The sequence below is a fragment of the Podarcis bocagei genome (assembly GCF_964188305.1).
Source record: "Podarcis bocagei genome assembly, chromosome: 7".
In the NCBI taxonomy this organism is placed as follows: Eukaryota; Metazoa; Chordata; class Lepidosauria; order Squamata; family Lacertidae; genus Podarcis; species Podarcis bocagei.
In genome coordinates, this window is record NC_138132.1 from 32,763,599 (window position 1) to 32,788,125 (window position 24,527).

The following is a 24,527-nucleotide window of genomic DNA, read 5'->3' on the forward strand; positions in this document are numbered from 1 at the left end:
GTACATAGAAACAGTGTGCTTAATAAAATATGTATCATTTTCTTACTGAAAATCTAGTCAAATCCTCCAAACATTTCCTATAGCCATATTGATACCTGATCAATGAATACCCAATGGCTATATCTACATTTGAAAAGTCCTACTGGATGGTGTAACTCTCAGTCTTATTTTAGAAGCCAACAGTGTAACACCCAGAAATCAAGTTTCTGGGAAGCTCTTGAATTGTTTTTGTTGTCCTTAATGTCCAGGAGATCTATTTACCAGAGCTCAACTGTGATTTTCATACAACGTAAGCAGGTCCTTTGGCATTGTCTTCTGATATGTTCTTTCATTTACCATCATAATTAAACAAAGACTGACAGCTTAGGGTATAAAAGGTTATTATGGTTATCACCGTATTTCTTTTCTTTATTGTTAGCTAATGGCAGAGCCTGCAAGTGGGCTGGCACAGCCAGCTAGAAGGATATCAATGGCCATGTTGGTTGGGGCTGATAGGAGTTATAGTCCAAACTGTCTAGGTTGGGGAAGGTTGCTTCCAAGTCTTAGAGCTGGGAAAGACCTTTCTTTGACTCTCACCCATGAAACTTTAGCCGAAAAAATGAACCCTTAACATTTTGCATGCAAAGTGAGTTCTCCAGCCACTGAGATACAGTTTCCTTCCTATATGCACAAATTATACAGGATCTCCTCCTTAGGTTGTCTCTGCGGGAATCACCATCAGTGAATTAAATATTTGATCCATTAGGGGTATGAGCGCCAAACTGATAGAATACAGTAGGCCCATGATCTGCCTTCCTGTCCCTGGCTGCCTTTTCCAATGACATGGGCTCCTCTGCTGCTGTGGCCAAACTGACAGTGGAGTTTATGGGAAAGCAGGTGAGATCTGAACTATCCTAAGCTCTTCCAGTTCCCTGTTAGGTCCCCAAACAAAGGGAAATTTGGTCAGACTTCTGAGTGTGTCTAAACTTATTGCTTCCCTTTCAGGAGGGAAAATGTTTTCAATGTTGTTGTTTTAAATCTAAGCCTAGAAATATCTGGAAGAACACAGAATGCTACTCTATCCACCCCTTTTGCATCTCTAAGAGCAGGCATCCCCAAACTCAGCCCTCCAGATGTTTTGGGACTACAACTCCCATCATCCCTAGCTAACAGGACCAGTGGTCAGGGATAATGGGAATTGTAGTCCCAAAACATCTGGAGGGTCAAGTTTGGGGGTGCTTGTCTAAGAGGGTGTCAAATGAGTGGTTAAAGTGCTGTTGTATCCCTCTCCCCTTTCACAAGCTATAGGATTGCACCCTTAAAATAGGAATATAAGCTGCCTTATACCAAGCCAGACCATTGGGTCCATCTACCTCAGTATTATCTACATTGACTGGCAGCAAATCAGGATTTCAGAAAGGAGTCTCTCCCAACCATATCTGGAGAGGCCAGAGATTGCAGCTAGGACTGAACTATGCCCTGTCACTGAACTATAGCTTTTAATACAATATTAATAATGTTGTAATAACACATTTTTAAATAATACAGTATTAGCATGCAGCACAGAACAATAAAAACTAGAATGGCTTGATCTGAAAAATTAAAACAGTTTAAAACTGAGAGGCCCAGGCTGTGAAACAGAAGTTAAAGAACTGAGAAAATAGGAAGGTTCTCTCCTGATCATAAAGGCGCAAACAGCTATGGGAAGGCTATTCTAGAACTGGGGTGCCTCTACTGAATGAAAAGTCCCTTTCCTTAGTTCATTTTGTTTGGTGAGGGCCCTCAGACTAGGGTTTCTGAAGATCTTAAGAGCTGGCTAAGTACTTACAAGAAAAGGAGGCTCTTTCAGTTAATCTGCTCCCAAGTCATTAACAGCTTTAAAAGCCAAAACCAACACTTTAAACCGTGCCCAGAAATGAACTGACATTTCACAGGCATAATATGGTCAAAACACTCAATTCCAGTTATTTCCCAGACATTTTCTGATATGTGTCCTTCGAGACTCAGAAACTAGAGCTTGCTGATGTCACAAGGCAGAGGTCTTACACACACAAACACACACTCTTTCCAGGCAAGTAAAAAAGGATTATCACGCTTCAAGGAGGGTGTGCGGCAAGGCCAGTATGAGGTATGGCCACCACTCTCAGCTCCTAGATAAGAGGTTCCCCACCTGCAGCCCCACTTAATTTCTTTGGCAGCTTCTGCTGTTGGGATAGCCTAGGTTTTAGTCACATTCCCAGCAAATGTCTCCTTTTGCCCATTCTGTGCCAAAGTGGCTCAGCCTTGCCATAGGGACCGTAGTGGGCCAGGCTGCAACCCGATGGTGGAGCATCCACTTTGTGCGCAGATACCCTTTGGTTCAATCCCTAGCAGAATCTCAAAGTAGGGAATGGGAAAAAATTCCCTGCCTGGAATCCTGGAGAGCCTCTGCCAGTCAGTGTAGTCAGTACTGAACTAGATGAACTGACGGCCTGATTCGCTATAAGGCAGCTTCCAACGCTCCTCTAAAATGCCCAGATGCCTAACTTGCTCACTCTTGCTTTTCCCTGCCATGAATAATTCAGCCTTCCCATGTGATGGGATGCATCCATCATCTAGAGGAAGCTAAATTATTCATTCCCTGCCACTTTGTAATAAGAGGGGAAGGCGGCTGCGCCTTGGAAAACACTTCCAGGAAAGCGGTAAGAAAGAAAAAAGTGGGGAGGAAGGGGAGGAAAAAAAATAAAGATTAAATATGAGCAAACTCTCTAGATCTCTAGAGATGACATTTCTCACTGGCCTGCCAAGTTACCAGCTGTGCCTGGGTGGAATTGGACTGCTTTGGTGTGGGAAAGGTTTTGTGCTGCACTTTTAGCTGGTTGGAGCTAACTGGGAGACAACAAATTCCTGTCATTTTATTCCACATTATAGCAACTTTTGTGGCATCCTTGTGATTTTGGCATTGTGATTTTGGTGATGTTGATTTATTGGAGGGGTTCTCAATCTTTCTGGGTCCTGAGGGCACATTTGGAAAGCTAAGGCTCTGTCATAGGCACATCAATGTACTCATTCCACAGAAGAAGAATAAACGGTGATGTTCAGACACCCACCCCAAAGAACAGACAAAACGTGGATCCCTGAACAAATAATGTACAGACAAAAAACAACAACAGGCACCCAACCAAACAACCCCTACCAATGAAAGCCTTTTCTTTTTCTTTTTAAAGAGAAATGCAGTCTTGGCAGATGGTAAAGGCACCATTTTGGGAACCCCAGATGTATTGATAAAGGTTGTTAGCTGCCCTAGGCTCTTTCTGAGGAAGGGCAGGGTATAAATAAATAAATTTCTCCTCCTTTCTGGTCGCAAACGTAATTTTGGATGCTAAACAGCACTAAGGAGCAAGGAAGAGGGGAAATCGCTTGTTACTGCTGGTCCAACTTGAAATATTTTGATGCTTGGAGTCAGAAAGTTCACAGGCCACCTACTTGCAGACGCTGATGAATATGAGGCACAATCCACGAAGAAGTTCCACAGCACAAACCTCACTTAAATAGTTGGGTGTCGTACAATAACATTACTGTGGCCTTCTGCATCCTCCATTTGTTTCAGTGGAATTTGTGTGGGAAAACATCCCAGATGAATTGAATTCTGTCTAGCCCACTGGTTCCTCTAGCCCAATATTTTCTACACTGACTGGCAGGAGCTCTCTCTCTTTCAGATAGTGGTCTATCACAACAGGGGATTGAACCTAGGGTCATTTCCTGGCAAGGCAGATGCTCTGCCACTGAGCCATGGCCCTTTACCCAGAATAGGCATGATACAGCCACACACGAGTCTCAACTCAGCCTCGGAGACCGTAAGAAGGAAAGAACCAGAGTGCTGAGACAATCACTGGCAAGAAGCCGGATAAGCATCTCTGTTATTTACAGGGCTGGCCCAAGACATTTTGCTGCCTGAGGTAGAGCTGCAAATGGTGTCCCCCTCCAGTAAAGGGGCATTGTACCTAAAGCCTGCCAAATTATTTGGGCACCTGGGGCACAAAATACCACAAGCAGCAAAAAGTGGACCATGATAGAACTAACAATCTGCTACTCTTTCATGATACTAAAAATCAGCCACCTGAAGTAGCCACCTCACATTGCCGAATGGTAGGGCTGGCCCTGATTATGGATGGCTGGAGAAGGGAGGCTTCTGTCCCAGGTCTCCTTTCCAGGTGGCAATACTGGGCAAAGGGATTACTAACCTAGACCTGAGTACAGAGCACCTTGAGGTTATAGAGAATAGACTGTTTTTCATCAGCCTAAAGGAGAAATCTAGTGGTGACACAGGAAACCTTACTCTGAATCCGATCATTGGTCTATCTTGTTCAGAATTAGCTACGTTGAATGGCAACATCTCTCCAGGGTTTCAGACAGACCTACCTGGAGATGCCAGGGATTAAACCTGAGACTTTCTGCATGCAAAGGGTTTGCTCTGCCACTGGAACATTGGAAACTGCCTTATATATTGAGTCAGGCCATTGATCTAACAAGCTCAGTACTGCCCACACTAACTGTCAGCGGGTCTCCGGAATTTAAGGGAAATGTTTTCCCCTGTCCTATCTGGAGATGCCAGGGATTAAACCTGGGACCTTTGGGTAAAACAGATCTCTACCACTGAGCTAAGGCTCATCTATAAAAGTGAATGGCAGCCATTTTCTTAGAAGCATAGAGAAAATGTTGGGAGGAATATGCCCCTTGCAACTCAGGTTTGTGGAGTGGAGGGGGGTAGCTGCCCCCCTTTCCCTGACAGTCTACCAATCACAGAAGTGAATTAGAGTGACTGAACCTTAAGCCTGCTTCTGTCTGCATAGTAGCCCTGTCCCTTCATCTGATCTGATTCCAGAAAGAGTGCTTGCCAACATTGCTGTTTGCCTGAAAGAATTACAGATTACTTATCATAGCGGGGAAGCACTTTTGGCCAGAGGGCCAGATCCCCTGTCAATCACCTGGCATCATATGATGTTGGGCGGATCTAACCTCTGCTGTAAGCAGCACAGCTTGCATTTTGTGCCAATTTTAAACATTCTGAACCAAACTGTGCTTGCAAAAGAACTGGGAGAGCTCACTTTAAGGCTCCCATTGTTCCTTTGCAGCCACAGCTTTACCTGTCCTGCACCTGATGTCAGGTGAATATTGGGTGGGCAAAATGGCCTTTTGGGTCAAATTTGGAGGCCCAGCCATGACTTATCAGTTTACTCTATACCACAGGGGTGGGGGAGGCTTTTCTGGCCAGACCAGATCGTTATCTCCCCACCCCTGGTCAAATTTGTCAGGCAGAGCCACTCACCTGCCAATCATCTTGCATCAGATGATGCTGTGCTTTGAAGCCCTAACTCTCATGACTTCAAAGCACAGTCCAGAGCTGTTTGAAGGCCTTTTTGCAAACAGCCCTGCACTGCTCTTTGAACGTTTGGTTTTTCGTTTTCCCAGTGTGTGCAGGAGACACCAGGCTACTCACGCATTTAGAAACAGAGGTGCTGAATAAAAGCACCATTCACTGGGAAAAGTTCCTGCACCTGAATGGCAGAAGTTCAAGAGCATGGTGTCCATGTGCTTTCCCCATCCAGTTCAATGAAGTTTCTGCAAGAGAATTCCCTTGTGGATGGTTCCCCTTGACTTTGTTCCAATCATATAGTGGGGGCAGGATGGGGAGTCAAAGGGAAGGACAATGATATTGGATAGGAAACTGAATTCTCTCTCCATTCTTCTTATTTTAAGCCTCTGGCAATGCAAATTAACCTTGAACAGCCACAATATCTAAGAAGCCCCAAGGTGGAATGAACAGAATATTAAAAGGGCAGGGTATTCAATCTCCAGGGGACTCCCTTCATTTGATTTGCAGAATCTATTCAGGTTGCAGAATCAGGCTTTTCTCAGTTCAGAATTTGGATGTGAAATTGAGATTTTCTTTGTGGCCCAGAACAAAGACAGTGCTGGCTGTAGGCTGTTGGACAATGATCTCTATTGTCAAGGAGCAGGACTCTGTTTTCGACAGGCATTGTGCGGCAAGTTTAAATCATTGCCAACGCCACCCCAGCCCTCAATTAGTCCTGCAAATCAGCTGTTCCCCAGGAAATTTAGATAAATAGACCTCTCTTGCCAGCCTTTCAATAAAAGATTTGGCTGTTGCTCAAGAGCGTTAACCAGCTCCTAGTAACAAAATGGGTTAGCGGGTCGCTTTTCTATTCTCTGAAAATGAACGAGGCAGGGGACCTTTCCTTCAAGCCAGCCATAAATGGCAAAGCAATACTTAGCACAGTGGTGAAAATTAAAGAGTAATGTAATAGTCAAAATAATGAGATCCTTAACTGCACACACACACTTTTTGTAACATCCTGCTTTCAATGGTATATAATTGAAGTTCTCAGGGTCACTTCACACATTACATTTTAGGTGCACTTCACTAGGGTCATCAGAGAATTCTGACAAAAATCGAAACAGGAGCAGAAATTGCCAGTGTTTGCTTATTTGTCCTATCTGTCCCATGTCAAAAATCACTCCAGTGCAAAGCAGTTGCTTTAGCACTGAGCTAAAGCTCTTCTCCTGTAGCGATTGGCTGCTGTTACCTTTAAAATGTTAGTAAACCTAGGTATTCAGCCATACAATGAGGGAAAAGTTGGTTTCATGCTACTTCAGTGGCTTCTCCCAAAGAATCTTGGGAACTGGAATTTGATGAGGATGCTGAGAATTCTCTACCACAGATTCCTTGGCCCTACACACAGAACTACTGTGCCCAGAATTCCCTGCAGAGAAAGAATGACAGTTAAATTGGCTAAAATAATCCCAGCACATTTTAAGCATTGGTACTCATATATACAAGTGGCTTTTCAGCTGCTGGCAATTGCTTTCTACTGCAGCCTCCTGCAGATCACCTCAGATTTGCCTGTCCCCTGCCCCCTGTCCCCAGTTAATAGCAGCTCAATTTGAAAAACTTTGCCTTCACTTTATCACATTGGCAGCAAATCCATTTTGTGAGTTTCCATCATCCCTCCTCACTTCGTGAGCTGGTGCAAAACCTTTCCTACTTGCATTGCAAAGATCTCATGTTCCTATACTGGTGGCCCTGAAAATATTGTCTCTTACCATTTTGCTTGGACCTTTTCAACAAAAACATCAAAAGGAGATGGTCCCCACTCTTCTGATAGCAGGAAAGAGATATTGTTTTTTAGAATGCTCTTTCATGTGAAGATTCTCTGTGAGCAGCAAAGTAGCACACTGGGAACAAAAAGCTCTAGTTTTGCTCTCTCCCTAAAAACAGTGCCTATTTGCTATTCAAAACAGGGAGAGTTTTGAATGCCCTGTGAATTCCTTCATCTGCTGCCTGAAGTGTTACAGACCAGTCCTACTACTTTGTTCTGCTCCATGGAAATGCAGTGTACTGTTTTGTTTGGCTAGCACCCCTGACAAAGAATACATGCTGATACAATTTGGGTTGAATAAATGACATTTTAGAGCACCTTAGAGTTCCTCCCTATAAGGCCACTGGCATGGGACAACACCAGCTCCTTGAGATCACAGCTATGTGGAAACAAGTCCAGGTATAAAAAGCAAGGTCAAGGCTGGTCAGTTGACTACTGCCTTTGTCATAGCAGGTTCTAGGGAGCAACAATCAGGACCATGGATAGTTCTATGTACCCTCTGCTAGCTGGGCTATAGAAAGATGTTTTATCAGCAAAGGACCAAAATTATGTGAAGGCTTTAAAAAGCTGTCGGGATCTCTTTTTCCAGTGACTCTGCCTGCCTCTCCCAGGAAAGCTGCTCTGCCTGCCTCTCCCAGGAAAGCTGCCTGCAATCCTTAAAGGGCCCATAGTGGATTCCAAACTTATGTGTTCCTACATGACTGTGGAGCTAAAGGAGCTACAGGGGAGTCAGAGCCAGAGTATGAATAAGATGGGAGAGCCATATCCCCAGCCAAAAGAGTGCTAAGAGCCCAATTTGATCCAAATGGGATCACTAGTGATTCATCTGAATGCACCTATAGCAACACTGAGACCCAGATATAGAGTGAAAGGTACTTAACTCTCCTTAGAATTACAAAGGAGGCTGCTGAGGTTTCTGAGGTAGACCCTTTGAAAATTCATTATGATGCCATACAACACCAGCACTGAAGCTATCCTAACACACCTTATTCAAGTTCTTAATAGGTCCATCAGCCAATTAAAAGAACTCTTACCCGATACGGAATTTCTATTTCTATTCTATTAGCAAATGAATGAAACAATACCTCTATGAGTAAATAAGACATTTTTATTTGTGTTTAAGTGTTGTCTCTACATATCACAGCAGCACCCAACTTACAGGCATCTTTCATGAGTGAAAGAGAAGGGGAAACATCCACTTTAAAAAGTTGTCTGCCACCTACAGGTTTTGCCCATTCTGGTGTTAAGACAGCTAACCACTTTTTTTTTTAAAAAACTGCTGCTTTGTTTATTGCGGTCAGCTTTTTAGTTGACTAATCTAACAAATGACTGGTTGAAGGTTGCAACCTCAGTTCTTAACAAGTTAAATCCTTTTCAACCTTCTCTTAAGCAACCTGCTAGAGATGCACAACTCTTTCCAACCAGCCATCTAGTCCAACCCCCTGCAATGCAGGAATCCCAACTAAAGCATGCATGGCAGATAGCCATCCAACCTCTGTTAAAGGAGTGCTAAGCCCTGTTGGCTGAGCTAATGAAAATGTTGTCACAGCAAAGGACCAAAGTCATCTGAAGGCTTAAAGTCCAGCGAAGTCCACAGCTGTTTCTGCAGTTGCATGCTCCTGCAGGGCCATGGAGCAGGAGAAATTACAGAAGGCTTATCAGATGAGTCTGAGGATGATTAGAGAGCAATGACCTCAGGTTTGGGTGGCATCGAAGAGGTGCTGGTGGCTGCTGGTGAGTCATCTCCATCTAAGCCCCCCTCAGGGCAACAGTGGGGACATGGATGCAGCACCAACTGCAAGTGATGTGTCTAGGTGGGTAACCTGTGACCCTCCAGATGTTGAATAGAAATAGAAAACCCACAAGCCCCATACAGTTTGGTTAAAGGCCAACAACATCTGGAATGCCACTCCTGGTTTAGGGTCATGTATAGTTTGGCCACTAGACTGCAACCTTATATTCACTTACCTGGGGATAAGCGCCATGAAACTCAACGGGGCTTGCTTCTAGATAGGAATCCAATAGATTGCACTGTTGGTCTGCTTAATTCCCACTCTCCCACACCAAGCACATGTTGGAACAACTAATTACCACAGTTCTTTTTGCTATCATAATGACAACACTCCACAATGTTAAGTGAAATTGTGCTTCAGGACAGGGCAAGGCACGACTGGCAGAAAGATGTGGGGTGCAATAATCCTTCAAACCTCTTGTATCCATAGATAGCTAAATGAGGGAACATTTGTGTTAGTAAAAGGGCTTGCTTTCCTCTTTCAATAAGACTTCCAAATGGAGATTTTTATCCCAATCGATATCTGCATTGGATTTGAAATTGTCCTGTATGTTTTTATTGTATTGTGAAATTGATTTGATATGCTTCATTGGGAGTGATTCATAAATGAAGCAAATTTATGTTTCATTTATGATTAACAACAACAATAATCAAAGCCTTCTCTAAAAGAAGGTAGAAAGGACCATGTCAGTTGCCTCTTCTGCCCTGCTCTTTATTTGCTGCTGCTGAGATTGACCAGACTAGGGTGGGTGCAGAAATTGGATCATTATGTCACAGCGATGCCAATAAGATCGCTGGCAATGCAACATGTGAAAGAGAAGGTGAGGCAAAAAACTGAAACGGTGGGTGCTTCTTTGCTTATTTTGGAACACAAGAGGAGGCATCTATTTTTCTTAGCCTGTCTGTTCGGTTTACCTTTTCCTTGGCTCTCCCAGGCTGTTTATGCCTTTAAGGTAGTTCCAAAAAAGAAACCCTGAGAGTTGCACTGCTAATTTAGCCACAGGGTGGCTGCTGTAAGACCCACAACAGCTAATACCATCATTCACTTCAGCATCCCAAAACCAAACCGCTGTTCGTTTCCTCATCATTTCTCTCCAAATAAACAGCAAGAAGAGGGGAAGGTTTGCAAGAGAAGCTCAATCAGTTCCCAACTCTTGCTGTCTTTCTCTTGCAGAAGCATTCTGTCCCTCATCTTCTGACTTTTTAACAAATGAAAACATCCTCAAAGATACCAGGTTCCTAAAATCATGAAAAACTCATTTCAAGTGAACCGGGGGGGGGGGAGAGAGAGAGAGCTAACAGGATTACAGATGCTCAACCAGGTTGTAATTATACATCCACTTACCTGGGAGTAAAGGCCACTGAACTCAATGTGTGAGATTTGTGCCTCTAGACACTGTTCTGAGATTTCTTTTAAATCATGCATCCATTTCACATTCCTGATGACCTGTCATCCCTGCCAGGACCCTTAGGAAGCAAAGAGGTGGCAGGACATGAAAAGAATGCATCTTTTAGTATCCTTGCCTCATGGTGCCAGCTTGGTTGTTCTTTGAAAGAGCCATGCATGCAAAATGCAAACAGAAATCTTCCTTTGTGCCAAGGAAAATACAATGCATAGACCCAGTCATTTGGCAGAGGGGGGCGGACAAATTCCTCACTGTATTTGTTTAAAAATTTCAGCTTTGCCAACCCAGAATTGACACTGCCAAAGGTTATTGCAAAAGTAATGATGCACCCCCTCCCCCTCCCCCTCCCCCATTTGCCCAACATCAATGAAAATAAACATCAATGCTGATGGGAAGAAGGATGCTCCTTACCTAGAGATGGATGGGTCCTATATCGCATCCAAGTGTAAATGGAGTCACGGAAGCAGCTCAACAACCCGCCCTCCACCTCCCCTCCAGAAATAGATCGGAATAATCGTGGCCCCCAAATGGAAGGGATTCAGGCCCCAAATCTCATTGCTGGAGCTGACAATCTAGTTAATCTGTAATGTAAGGGTTTCTGGAGGGAGAGAGAGAGAGAGAAGGGGAGAGGGAGAGGGAGATGGTGGGGGGGCTGGATTGTAGACTCTCTTTGCTTAAGCATTACCATGGTTACCTTGCTGACCCAATTCTCCTCACAGCCAAAAGTTGGAGGGGGGGGGAGAGGGAGAAAAAAGGAAAGAAAGAAAGAAAGAAAGAAAGAAAGAAAGAAAGAAAGAAAGAAAGAAAGAAAGAAAGAAAGAAAAGTCTGAGCATGTGGGAAGCAGCCTCTGGATTTCTTTCCCCTCCAGAAATGAAATGGGGGAGAGAAATATTGTGTCTCCTCCTCCCCACCCCATTAACTCTATTGCCATGGGTGGGGGATAGTATACAGTGACAGGGAGGGATTAGCCACAGAGGAAATGTAGAGGGGGGCAAGAATCTGCTGAACCCACACGCAGCATTCACCCTCATCCCTGTACCACTGATACGACGCTGGGTCTGAACTAGTGCAGGAAAGCAGACAGTACAGTGCTAACAGTTCAAGTTTCAATGGACAAGGTTCAAGGTTCATCAGAATACACAGGATATTTATCCATATCTTCCAAGTGTTCTGGATTTCAACCACAGCAGTACAAATCACTGGCTCATTATTCCACAATGCTAATCAGATCACTGACAAGTGGTGACGCACACAGCACATGCATCCCCATTACCCTCACATTTTCCCTAAAATCCTTCCAAACGGGCTCCTCTTCTTTGGAATTTGCCTGCCACTGTGAGTTGCTGCAAATGAACACGTTCCATCTTCTGATGGCGGCGACATCAGTGATTGTATCATGCATGAATTGAACATCGCAGATCACATGCCACAGACAGAGCTTCAGCATCACCTCACAGCACCTCAAACGCAAATTGCCAGGGATGAGTGGGTGTGCACCCCATTCCATCTTGTTTTCATTCTGTGGGTTTCTGGTTTGACTAGAATGATTTCTAAAATTAATTTCAGGATTGGTAGGTGCACAGTTTGCTGCAGGTTTGCATAATGTATTTTTCTTTCTTACTGACAGACCGCCAGGTGGAGGAGAGCAAATGTGCATTGATCAAAATGCCAGGCAACATAGGGATCTTGATGGGTTTGTTTCTGATGCTGTAATTACGTATAAGTACATTGATTAAATCACAACAGGAAAGGAATCCAGATGTGATCGTCTCATTACATCAGTATTTCTTTTTAAATGATATGTTAATCAATACACATAATGTTGCTCCTCTGCTTTGGTAATGACAGCACTGCCTCAGTGCTGATCCACAAACAAGATCAGGTGAATTGAAACCATAGAATCTTGGGTAAAATTTGGATGCTGGGAATTTTGTTTGTTTGTGACATTGAGCCGAGAGTCATAAGGGATTTGTTGAGTGATTAGATACCAAGTGACATTTATGCTTGTGTGTACTGGGCCTATGTCTAATCGGATTTAGTATTTGAGAGGTGACAGTTTATGAGGTTTGACACCTGCCCAAATCAAACTAATCGAGAGATGCCAACAAATCTAACTGAAAATTGGACTCATTTAAAATTTCACACAATGTTTAAATATGAGTTTCAGGTTCAAAATTTTGTACGTAAAATTTGTCAAATGAAATTCTGGGGCGAATTTGAATATCTGCATACTGTTGTTTCAGTTTTTGTTGTTGTTGCTCTGTTTTGCAGAGCACTTGATTCTTAGGCTGAGTATAAAATAGCCCATGCATCCAAATGCTCGTTTGTCTATGCTGGTCATGGTGCAGGAGAGAAAGGCAGCTCCAGAATTAAGATGTTTGAAGACTAAGGTGAAAACTATGGTTCGAGTGAAGTCACCTGGAATTGTTTCATTGCCCACTGCTGAACAATAAATTTACTCCAACAGCATTCCTCAGGAACCAAGGAAAATGTAGCCTCACATATCTTTGTCCCAAGTTTCACGGAGGATGGAATAGATGCTTTCTCTTAGCAACTTAACAGGCTTGTCAATGAACTGAAATTCCCATTTAACTGTAGAATGAGGACCCAGAAAAGGAGGTGAAATAGTAATGGCAGCAGTTGCTATACGGAAATCCTGGCTTAGATGTCCAGGGCTTACCAAGAGAACACCCATTCCTTAGGACTGACTTCTTGACCCAGAAGAGCTCATACAGTATATAGCTTCTAGCCCAGAGATGGGGAACCTTTTTCAGCCCAATGGCCCCTCATGGGCAACCTTCTGGGGTGGGAGGGGCCAGATCCAAACGTGGGCAGAGCAATCTTTCCATCCTGACAAGCAAGGGGCATTATCAGAACTCAAGAACACATTCCAGCCAGGCAACAGTACCTTATGAAGGTGCAGAAGAGGGCTAGAGATGGATGCAAGCCAGAGAGGCCTGGAAAACTACATCCAGGCCCTGGGTTAGGCAGATGAGGCTAAGAGTCAACCACGAAGCGCAAAAATTCTGTAAGCTATGGCGTTCTACACTTGGTTCATCTTTAAAGCTTATCAAGTTTCTGTGTCTCCTCCTTCTACGCCCCATGTTCCAGATTCAGTCTTCCACTGGACAAAGCCAGAGTTGGTCACAAGTGCATCTCTTGCCCTCATAAAGAAAGGGTAAAAAAAGAAAACTATCAAGTTTGGATTGGGTTGCACATCTGTTGATTTCTTTACCTTTGATTACCACACACTTACAAATGACCCCTAAGAGTGGGCCTATAAATTCAGTAGTCCATGTGCTGAATCATTGCCTAGAGGCAGTGGTGAAGTGGATTAGGATGAATAAACTGAAGTTCAGTACTGACAAGACAGAAATACTGGTGTTGAACAGTTCATTTGTCCAGGGGAGTGTTACTCAGCCTGTTCTGGAAATCATCACACTTGCACTAAAGCGTCATATTTACAGCCTGGGGATGCTCATTAGTCCAGCTCTGTGATTAATGACCCACAGGGCCTCAGTGTCATGGAGCACCTTCCACCAGCTAAGGCTGCTCTGTCAGCTGCAACCCCTCGTGGATGGAGATAGCTCAGCTGCAGTCGCCCACATTTGGGTAACTTCCAGGTTAGACTACCGCAGTGCATTGTGCATAGGGCTGTCCCTGAAGACTGCCTAGAACATTTCTGTTGCAATTGCTTTTTTATTGCTGCAATAAAGTGTTTTACTTATTGTTGCAAATGCATTGTGTTTTATGAGCTATTGAAAACTACTCTAGATCTGTTTAATTGAAGGACAATATAGGCATGTTTCAAACAAACAAACAAGCAATATGGTGGTAAAATGAGCTGCATCACTCCTGGTGGGCCAATCATATTTTTTTACTGCTTTCCTACATCAAGGAGAAAAACCCCTCCTTGCAAACAGAAAGCAGGTACAGGAGGGACAGGGTTAGGTTAGAATTGCTTTCCTCAATGTTGTTTATTTCAATTAACTGGGAACATGGGGAGTATTCAAAAATGGTAATCTCCTTTCCACATGCAGTTCAGAGAATAAGGTTTCTTATTCTATTGCCTCAGCATTACATCAACTCATGCTGCTGAATATGAAGACTGAGCCCAAAATCTTGAACATAGTGGCATAGTTCTGAGGTTCTAGACTGGACTATCCCCGTCAGCCTATAGGTGGTGGTGGGGACTCCGTGCAAGTAGAATAGTAATGCAACACCACACTGGATTAGAAGCTTCCCTATTTCCTTGTCAATTGAATGATGTTTGGGGTTGGTTGGTTTTTAACACATAAGAGACAATTAACAATGGTACCTGCCCCCTACCTGAAGTCTGAAGCGGCACAGTCCATTCTGCTACTGCAGGATCGCACCACCCCACTCGGCCACTTGTGTAGCCCTGGCCTTTACAAACTCTATTGAAAAGCAGTGCATTTAAGTTGATGTCAGAAAGCTTCTGTGGCATTCTGTGCATTGCAGTCATCAAAGGACATGCATACATGTGTGAATCAGAGCTTTCTTATCTTTCTTATTGTGAAGGAAAGGTTTCCTGTGGCTTAGACATCAAGAGAGCACAGTCGTACCAACAGGCAATACCAGTATCTTCCGGAGCCTTTCTTTCCCCTAAGACAGAGCTATTCTCACTGCAAGGAAGCGGGTGGGGGGGGCAGGATATATTAGCAGCCAAGAAACAATTATCATGTTAGAGAAGTGGCTAACAGCTCTGGCAGTAGGTTCTTAATCCTGAAGTGCAGGAAGGGTTGAGACCTCCATCAAATGGCTGATTAACTTTCCTAATCCAATTCAGGGTAAAAGAGGCGGCTGAGAGCAATCTTTGCAGAGCACAGGTCAGTGAAGAGGGCTGAAGTCTATCCACCACCCATCACAAGGGGAGGTCACCAAAAATGGGGAAGGCCAAAGAAGAGAAACATCATACGTATAGCAGACCTCAACAGTAGCATCTAAGCTGGAATTGGCCCCTTCATAGAAGGCAAGTATGTGTGAATGCACACACAAACCCGCTGCATCTGAGGAGAGGTTTGTAAATGATTTCTCAGTATCCTAATCCATGTAGGTTTTGGACAAGGTTTTGTCATCTCAGAAGGGATGGAGGAGAAATTAAATGCCCAATTCACACTTTCTGAAACAATAAGGGAAAAAATGCAGCCATGATTTGAAATGCACACTTCTTCAAGTTTAGCAATACCGTTTTCCAGCCAAGTACAGTGGTACCTTGGGTTAAGTACTTAATTTGTTCTGGAGGTCTGTTCTTAACCTGAAACTGTTCTTAACCTGAAGTACCACTTTAGCTAATGGGGCCTCCTGCTGCTGCCATGCCGCCAGAGCACAATTTCTGTTCTCATCCTGAAGCAAAGTTCTTAACCCGAGGTAATATTTATGGGTAAGCTGAGTCTGTAACCTGAAGCGTATGTAACCTGAAGCGTATGTAACCCGAGGTACCACTGCATTTTGGAATGTGCTGGGTGGGGGTAGGCAGAAAACTTCACTTTTGCAAGCTGCAACTTTTCAGGCCTGCCTGGCACACACAGACCTTGTTCTGCAAAAGGCAGTGGTGTTTTTTGTACTGCAAGCTGGTCATTCTGTTGAAGCAGTGGCTTTCATTTACTGATACAGAGGCTGTTGGGTAGGAAATGGAGCATTACTTGATGAGTGGTAGAGAATGTAAGACATAAAAAGGAAAGTGGATGGACAGAAATCTCCTGAAGATTTCTGTTTAAGAACCTGAAACTGTTCTTAACCTGAAGTACCACTTTAGCTAATGGGGCCTCCTGCTGCCGCCGCGCCGCTGGAGCACGATTTCTGTTCTCATCCTGAAGCAAAGTTCTTAACCAGAGGTACTATTTCTGGGTTAGCAGAGTCTGTAACTTGAAGCATCTGTAACCTGAAGCATATGTAACCCGAGGTACCACTGTAATGTAAAGAAATGCATCTAATTTAGTCCATCTAACTCAGTATTGTCTACACTGACCAGCAATGACTCTCCAGAGTTTCAAACAGGGGTTCCAACCCTATCTAGAAATACCAGGAATTGAACCTGGAAAGCAAATGCTCTACCACTGAGCTAAAGTCATTTCCCAAACACTGTTGTTTGGGCAGAGCAATGTAATCTTTTTTCCTCCTATCCCAGTCAACTGCTTTTCCAGACAGACATACTTCGTACTTCAGTAGCCAGGTCAGGACTCGCTATTGCAGAGTAAATTATCAGCAGGCAGAATAAAGCCTGTAGCAACATGTGAGGGTTGGGGTGTTCAGGCAGTGCTTCCTGGAAGGAGAACAGGGGTGTGACAAGTGTTCACTATGTGAAATGCCACTGTCTAAGAGAGACTTTGCACTTCTAAAGGTCATTACTGAAGAGGGCAAAAGGTACCATTCAAGGTAATTCAATGGCAGCCTGATACATGGCTCTGAGCCAGAATAGAGGGAGGGAGGAGAAATTCAGTTCAGCTCGCATTTAAAGATGAGCCTTCCCAATTCACAGGTTGCAAAAAAAAAAAAGGGGGTGAACTGAAACACAGCTATCCTTTGAAATTTGCAGTTCTCCAAATTTTGCAATGCATTTCTCCATCTGAATAGTGTGTAGAAAAATGCATATACTAAGGTAAAGTATGCATAAGCACAATTAGTGAGCATAAGGGGGGCTATTAGGGAAAGTATGTTGTGCAAAGATATGTATAATTAGGCAAAACTGCACACAAAAATGTGTACGTTTAGGAGAAATTCACATTATACGCTGATGAATTTCCATGGGGACATTTCTTTTTTTAAAAAAAAAAAAATTGCCATCAAGATTAGCGTGTAACCAGACTCCTGTTTTCATCCTTCTTTATTGGGGTTGAGAAACTCAGGCCCAGAGGCCAAATGCAGTCCCCCAATGAAGGGAGAGGGAAGGGTTGCTTTCTATATTTTATACCTAAGAAGGATCTTCATATATACCTAAGAAGGATCTTCATATTCTCTGTAAGTTAATTTCTGAGCTAAGGGCCCCTCAAGGAATGCAAGATAAGACAGAGACTGTAAGCTAGAAATAGCCTCGCCTTAGGAATGCAAGATAAAAAAAAGACACAGACGGGAGGAGACGGGGGGATGCAGGACGCTTAGAAAGAACAATAGGGAGGGCTGTTTTAGAAGGCTATAGACATGCTAAAAATAAGTTGAAAACTTTTTCGGGAGGGCGTGGGGAGGAGGGAGAGAGCCCACTCAAGGTATAAGAAAATCTGCAGAGGGGTATTTTCGGGGCCGTCAGTCTTCCAGAAATTATTCTGCTGGCTGTCTCCTGTGCACAGAGAATAAAACTGCTTTCCTCCAAAGAAGGATCTTTCCTGGTGTTTTCTTTTACTCTCTCTCTGGATCTGAGGACGCGGGCCAACGATTCCCTGGCATGGACTAGGCTCGGCCTACATCTTGGTTCCCTGACCGGGAATCTGCCCCACCTCAGAGGGCTGGAGAGAGCCAGGCTCAACCTGGTGGACAGCTCGGATCGGTGATTGCAGGCTCCACGCGCGCACCCTACCAATTTGTGGGGGGAACCAGCCACACCGCTCCAGAGCAAGGACCCAGGTCGAGGGAGGAAAGAGGACTGGCCAGGGAAGGGACTCTGCAGCAGAAACACGGTAAGCCCAAGGGAAAGGGCTGGGCATGGGGCCCAAGGGAAAAAAAAGGGAGGCCTGATCAGCCTCACCTGGTTATGCAGTAGTGTGCAGCCAGGAAGGGAAAAAAGGGCGTGGCAGTGGTGTGCCACCAGGTGGGCATGGGGCCCAAGGGAAAAAAGGGAGGCCTGATCAGCCTCACCTGGTTATGCAGTAGTGTGCAGCCAGGAAGGGAAAAAAGGGCGTGGCAGTGGTGTGCCACCAGGTGGGCATGGGGCCCAAGGGAAAAAAGGGAGGCCTGATCAGCCTCACCTGGTTATGCAGTAGTGTGCAGCCAGGAAGGGAAAAAAGGGCGTGGCAGTGGTGTGCCACCAGGTGGGCATGGGGCCCAAGGGAAAAAAGGGAGGCCTGATCAGCCTCACCTGGTTATGCAGTAGGGTGCAGCCAGGAAGGGAAAAAAGGGCGTGGCAGTGGTGTGCCACCAGGTGGGCATGGGGCCCAAGGGAAAAAAGGGAGGCCTGATCAGCCTCACCTGGTTATGCAGTAGGGTGCAGCCAGGAAGGGAAAAAAGGGCGTGGCAGTGGTGTGCCACCAGGTGGGCATGGGGCCCAAGGGAAAAAAGGGAGGCCTGATCAGCCTCACTTGGTTATGCAGTAGTGTGCAGCCAGGAAGGGGGGGGGAAAGGGCGTGGCAGTGGTGTGCCACCAACAAGGTTTTTTGTTTTTTTTGTTTTTTGGTAAAAAGAAAAAGCAGCAAAGGGTGCTGCTAGGGCCCCGGTCGAAGTCTAAGCGCTGCCGGTTATGGTTGGTTGTTGGTTTTGTGCCCAGAAAAAGCAGCAAAGGGTGCTGCTAGGGCCCCGGTCGAAGTCTAAGCGCTGCCGGTTATGGTTGGTTGTTGGTTTTGTGCCCAGAAGAAGCAGTAAAAAAGGTGCTCTTGGGCCCCGGTCGAAGTTGTGAAGCACTGCCGGTTGTGATTTTGGTTTTTTGGGGGGAAAAAAGGGGTTGGGGGAGGTGCATGGGTTTTTCTGAATGTGCGTGTGGGGACACTCCAGTGAATGTTTTGAGTATGTGAGACGTTGAAAGCAACGTCTGGCCTGTGACTGAGTGAAAAAAATAACGTTAGGAGGAGGGAGTGTCCCAATATCCCAAGTGTCCAAGTGTTCTAGGGTCATGGAGAAAAAGCAGTAAAACAACTCCCATGACCCCCCCCTGCAATGCTTTCCTGAACAAATTGAAAAGATGCCACGAAGGGAGAAGATTGGGGATTTTAAAAACCTGATGAAAAAAATAGACTCCAACACTTATGTGGAGTTCCTAACCGTCTCCCATGGCTCAAGAAAAGTAGAACTGTGATTACCTGTGCCATGCCAAACTGTGCCCAGTATGGCAGCAAGTACAAGTTAAAAAGCCAGCAGTTTTGCCAGTCCCAGAAGAGAAGTCCCAGAAGAAAGGGAGGAAGGAATAATTAGCCCCCCTCCACCCTATGCAGCAACTGCACCAGGGCTAAATGAGGTTTCCCCTACCCAACCCCGAAGAAAAGAGACTGAGGGAGAAAAGAAAGAGAAGAGGAAAGTGAAGAAGAAGGTGGTATAGAGAATGAAGAATTCAGAAGGTGAAGTGGACAAGCAGTCCAAAAGAGTGTTTCAGTATGTAGAACCATGTGGCTTCTTGAGTTCTAGAAGCAGCACAATGCAAGGATGTGAACTGGCAGAAAGAAACAGAAGGGAAGGCTTTGAGAGCCGCATAGGACAGAACTGTTAAAAAAAAAAAGGGACAATTAAACCCGAGGGATCAAAGAACCCTGGGATTACAATACTGACCATTGAGGAAATCTGCAAGATAAATGCCCTCAGGGCAGCGGACAATACTAATAGTTGCAATTGAGGCAGCTAAAACTCCACTTTGATGGCCCCACTCCACTGAGTGTATGACCCCCTGGAGTCATCCGATGCCCAGGACCACAGACCTCCAAGCACCTTAAATCAGAATCCTTCTTTCGAAGAGGACCTGGCCAAAATAATTAGGGGTTTGTCTTCAAACAGCCAGAAAGCCAAAAATGCAATCTCAGAGTGAGCGAGGGTGTCCACGGGAGGGGCAGAGAACGCCTAGGGAAAAAGCCAGTGCGCCATCTGCAGGCAAGAGGGTCACTGGAAAATGGAATGCCCAAAGGCCCCACGCCCGACACACCCCACTCCCCACAGGGTGGGAACAGTAACCAAAGTTCCGATGCCTATGTACCCAGCCATGAGCCTCAGCGCTACAGCCACAAGCCCAGCTCTGAACTCCAGAAAAATCAAGGCAGAGGGCAAGAACAGGGATCTGTGCAGGGATACCCCATGGCCTGAACCCCACCTCTCCAGTCCTGAGAGACGAAAAAAAACTTACTAGGATAAACCAGGCCCAACAAACGCAGGTTCCCAGAAGCTGCCTGGCCCTGGTCCAACAATGGTTGCTCGGCACACAGAATGAGGTTTCTGAAAATGATTTGCTCAAAGACTGTTGCAGAAGCAAGTGAACTAACTGTTTCTCATTCATGCAAGTAACAGGACATCAGCTTTTTTTTTTTTTTCCCCTTGTGCCAGGTGCTTGGAGTAGCTTATCTCTTGGCAGCTATCTCAGAAGGACACTGCTGCATTCAGCCAGCTACCCTGAACCTCACACTTTCTGGATTTACAGTTCAGCCACAAAAAACCCAGAAGGCCAAGAGTTAACCACCCCCCTGCCCCAAAGTACTAACCTGGAAAAGTGACTTTCTTAAAAAGCAAGTGAATACTTTCTGTGAACTTTGTCAAGTTTTTCTTTTAAGGTGCAATTTTACTCTGAAAGGAGCTGCGGCATAGGAATTGATATTTTGAGGAATTTGAAACTTTGCCAGAAGCAAGGAGTGCATTGCTCTTTCTACAGACACTGGCAAATGAACTGAAATTTGCAACATGGCTTAGAGTTCTGAAACTTAGAGCACACAAATAAGACTTTTGTAAAATCTTGGCTGGCAAACTTAACCCAAGGAACAGAACTGTTAACCCCTTGTGAATTTTCCTGCCAAGCATACCCTTTTGAGTTAATATATCAATTTGTTCTGTGCAATCGCTGCCGTCTTTGTTATCTCTTCTCTTAACAGGTGAGCTTTTGCCAGAACGCCTTGTGCCTTGGTTGAGCCTCTGCATCCCTATGATGGGGACCCAGATTGGACCCAGATGCCCAGACATCGCTCCAGCCTTGTTGGAAGGGACCCAAGATGCCCAGCGCCCACCAGACGACCCGACGCCCACCAGACTACAGCCCTGCTCACGTCACTCCGGAAGCTGACGTTTTGCACGGCTCAAGAATCCAGCATGGATTGAAAGAGGACATTTTCACATTTTCTTTCCTTTCCTTTTGCATAACTGAACTTTATTGAAGGTACCTGGGCCTGGTTTGCTTTACGCCACCCCTGCAGAGGAGGGTGTCTAGTGGGTCTTTTCTTTCAGCGTAATTATACCCCAGCCCACTCTCTAGCACTTACCTAAGCCCCTCCCCGTGCATGCAATGGCTCAAATACGACTGTGGGTCCCCGTGCTGGTATTTACCACTCACAGTGACCAGACAACTGCTGCAATCGTGGAAGGCCCACCACACATATAATAAGTGGATTCAGGTTGCTGAGATGGTTGCGTTCTCTGCAAATCGGACCAATTGTGCCGTCTACACTCTGGCCCCTGTAGATGCTCTGGGAGGAATGCCACTCCTCCCTGTGCCTTGGAATGAATCCTTGGTTACAACTCCACTTGTTGCCTTCCAGCCTCTGGGCAACCATTCTTCTTTATGGAATCATTCCATCCCTTTCCAGGTTCACAGGATCACTGGCTGCCTTTGTGTCAACAAATCAAATGACGCAAGTGACGGCCTGCCTGGCCCGCTTGCTGACAGGCACCACATCTGCCCATGGTCAGGACGTTTACTGGGTGTGTGGCAGGAAGGCCTATCATGCCCTCCCAAGAGGATGGTATGGGGTCTGTTTTCCAGCCTACTTAATACCCCCCATGTGGATTCCTGACCAGATTGCCTCTGCACCCCCTAGAAGGAGGCGTTCGGCTGACCTGGCAACACTTGCAGGTGGCAGCTCCCAAAATTGGGGCAAAAATCAGTGGCCTCCGGAAAGGATACTGGCCCATTATGCTCCAGCCTCATGGAATCGGGGAGAGAAAATCTCTGGGGCAAGGGGGCCGATCTATAACTTTAACCGCATAATCAGGCTCCAGGCAGTGGTAAAAATTGTGGCCAATGCCACAGCCACCGCCCTCCGCCTTGTTGCCACCCAGCTAGATGAAACCCGAACGGCTATTCTCCAATTGCATTTGGGAATGGACTTCATTTTAGCTAAGCAAGGAGGTTTTTGTGCTGCCCTGAACCTGACAGGTGGAACATGTTGCTTCAACATTTCAGACCATGGCGAGGCTATCCGTGATCTGGCAGCAAGAATTGAAAAGGTAGCACATGTCCCTGTACAGACCTGGGAGGGCTGGGATATGTCTTGGTTGGACGGCATCTTCCCAGGTGGATGGATGGGGAGAATATTTATTATGGTGATAGGTCCAATTATGCTTCTATTGCTTTTCTGCTTCTGTATGCCCTGCTTGATGCAATGTATGCAAAATATGATGGAGAAGATGATGTCTCGCATGATGGGACCTCGCGTGCTTGCTTTCATGAGAGATTATAGACCCCTACCCCAGAACAAACCTAAGTATTAGGTTGTTCATAAGAAGAGGAGGGAGTGAAGGGAGAGGGAAGGGTTGCTTTCTATATTTTATACCTAAGAAGGATCTTCATATTCTCTGTAAGTTAATTTCTGAGCTAAGGGCCCCTCAAGGAATGCAAGATAAGACAGAGACTGTAAGCTAGAAATAGCCTCGCCTTAGGAATGCAAGATAAAAAAAAGACACAGACGGGAGGAGACGGGGGGATGCAGGACGCTTAGAAAGAACAATAGGGAGGGCTGTTTTAGAAGGCTATAGACATGCTAAAAATAAGTTGAAAACTTTTTCGGGAGGGCGTGGGGAGGAGGGAGAGAGCCCACTCAAGGTATAAGAAAATCTGCAGAGGGGTATTTTCGGGGCCGTCAGTCTTCCAGAAATTATTCTGCTGGCTGTCTCCTGTGCACAGAGAATAAAACTGCTTTCCTCCAAAGAAGGATCTTTCCTGGTGTTTTCTTTTACTCTCTCTCTGGATCTGAGGACGCGGGCCAACGATTCCCTGGCATGGACTAGGCTCAGCCTACACCAAGACACCCCCAATGTCACAACACCCACTGGCCTTGCTTTGTACCCTCCTTGCATGTTTTTGCCTGGCTGGGATTTGTCCTTCAACTCTGATAACACCTCTTGCTTTCCTGCATGGAGGACAGAGAGGGGTGTGTGAGTTGGGTGTAGAAACTACCGTACTGTACAAAGGTTAAATCCATATCCATTGCTCTAATCACTTTTGCTTCTGTGTGGGGGCCCAAAAGGGATACACCCCTCTGGCTGAAGACGGGTCCTCATCCCTGCTCTCTACATATCTTGCTCTCTGTGGGAGCAGCTCAGCAATCACAGCCCCCTTAATCTGAAGCCACTGAGATGCACGTCTGATGCCCATAAGCTGATCTGCCAGAGCATCACACTTCTGACATAGTAACAAGAACCAATGCTGCAATTTACATGCGGTTCTCTCACTGGGCATCCTCTAGGACTTTGCAGTTTGTGCTGCCCAATCACAGGGAAGCATGCAAATGATGAAGACTTTTAAGGCACAGGATGCAAATCCCAATTTTTCAAGGGAGCAGGAGGGAAAAGAAAAGAGGACCAGTTAGAGGCAGATCCACTACAATTGTCACATTAAATCATTCCACCGAGGGCCTATTCATACGTCATCAGGGCAATATCATTACTGCTTCCCAGTGACTATAACCCACGCTGCTAAGATTGTATTTGAATAGTGGAATCAAATGAAATCAGCAATCCATTATACATAATAAAATTACATGTTAAAACGGCATGTTAAAATTACATGCCTGGGTAGGCTTGCTGAAACAAAACCGTTTTTAGCAGGTGCTGAAAACAATATAGCCAAGGCATCTGCCTAATATCAAGGGGCAGAGAGTTCCAAAGGGTAGGTGTTGCCACACTGAAGGATTAATTACTCACAAGTGCGAAACAAGCTTTTGCCCGCAAGGCCCTGATGGCACCACTGTGCTCCCCTCCTCCCACAACTTCTGCCATCCACCCACTTGCTTTCTCCCTCTAGGCCCAAGGCGCACCACAAATCAGAGGTAGGGATGGGGAGGATTTGATTCAGTTTGCATTTAAAGGGTTGTTCAAGTAAGGATAAGAAAAGGGTCTCAAAAAGTAAGATTTGACAGAGGTGTCTTGACCAATGGAAAAATGGGCTTCCTTGGGGTATTTTTATTAAAACTAGAACAGTTATTGACTATTGCCAGCATTGTGTATATAGTCCTTTACAGAGTAATTTAAGCAACAACAAAAAAGTGTGGTCCCTGCTCGTGCGCTCTCTCTCTCTCTCTCTCCCCTCCCCCCCCCCGGCCAGGCCCTTGAAGGCTTAT

The 24,527-nt window shown here is 45.3% G+C and overlaps 1 protein-coding gene across 3 annotated transcripts in view; it reads right to left on the bottom strand.

The window, feature by feature from the left end:
- Positions 1-24,527, bottom strand: part of RIMS3 (regulating synaptic membrane exocytosis 3) — a 70,850-nt gene that overhangs the window by 32,723 nt on the left and 13,600 nt on the right. The window contains exon 1 of one of the 3 annotated variants that reach the window (XM_081202116.1): positions 10,749-11,002. The exons of the other annotated variants lie outside the window; for them this stretch is intronic. The gene's annotated coding sequence lies outside the window, so the exon portion shown is untranslated. Of the gene's footprint in view, positions 1-10,748; positions 11,003-24,527 lie in introns of those variants that run through there. 3 annotated transcript variants of the gene reach the window in all.